A 1,402-nucleotide genomic window follows, 5' to 3' on the forward strand; every position below is an offset into this window, starting at 1 on the left:
TTTTACTTTCCAAAGTCGCAGATATATGTGCCGAACAGCTAAGGACCTGCAAACTACTTTACAGAAACTAGGGATGATAAACACATCAAGAGATGCTGTGGACACTCGCCAAAAATCATCCTCATATGCTGATACTCCCTCCTCTGCTTCCAGAAGAGAAGAAGACTACAATCCACAGAAAAGAAGTCGCATACAATCTCCACCTCCAGATCTGGCTGACATTATGGACTGATAAACACTTGTACTGAGGCTACTATCTTGCCTTTTCAACAGAATGGCTACTGCCGAGTTTTTTCTCTGACTTCCAATCAATATTTTTATCATAATCTTATTTAAGAAATGTTCCTAATAATTTAGGCACCTTATTATAACTTTTTTTCTCTCTCTTCTCTTCTTTGTTTCTGAGGTTGCCTTAATCTTACATTTTTATTTTTTGCTTGAAAAATGAAATTATATGATTGGCTCTTGGTGTCCTGCAGGGAAGTTCCTTGCACCCTCTCTTGCTACCCTCAGCAGCTCGGTGCACACCGGGCAGTTGACAGTGGCTCATGTACCCTTGGAGGGAGAGTTTTTCTCCTCCCAACGGACACATTAAGAACATAGATATGTTAAGATATATTTCAATAGTGTATATTAATTGTATTTTCTTTTTCAGTCATTATCTCCTTTCCCCTCCCTCCCTCCACTCCTATACTCTGGAGACAAATAATTTCTTATATGACACACGTTCTAACATAAACACCAACACATATTTACTTTTCCCAACTCCATGGCCCCATTAAACATCATATCATTAAATACTCAGGGACTAAACGTTCCACACAAACGCACTAAAGCCTTCCGGACATTTTCATCCAAGAAAGCACATATAGTTTGCCTCCAAGAGACTCATTTTGCGTCATAATCCACTCCCAAATTTTTCAGTAAAGACTACCCCCAAGTATACACAGCTTCGGCCTCCTCTAAAAAACGAGGCGTGCTTATAGCTTTCCATCACAATACACCATTTTCACTAATGAAGGAAATCAAGGATCCAGAAGGTCGTTACTCGATTCTTAAAGGACACCTACTTGATACCGCTATCACCATTACATCATACTACGCTCCTAACAAAAATCCTATTTCTTTTCTTTCTCATTTATTTCAAACTATAGAACACCACAAAATAGGTACTACAATTCTATGTGGAGATTCTAATCAGACCATATTCCCATTTTTGGATAAATCACCAATCCCACAGTCACATACAGCAGACAAACAACTCTTATCAAAACTAATTACAAAACATAACCTAGTAGATACTTGGAGAGAATTGAATCCAACCAAGAGACAATACACACATTACTCGTTCCCTCATCGCTCATTCTCTAGGATAGACCATATATTTATGTCCATAGGGCTA

This window comes from Lithobates pipiens, unplaced genomic scaffold (assembly GCF_037356315.1).
Source record: "Lithobates pipiens isolate NorthernLeopardFrog02 unplaced genomic scaffold, aLitPip1_a1.2 Scaffold_16, whole genome shotgun sequence".
NCBI classification, from domain to species: Eukaryota; Metazoa; Chordata; class Amphibia; order Anura; family Ranidae; genus Lithobates; species Lithobates pipiens.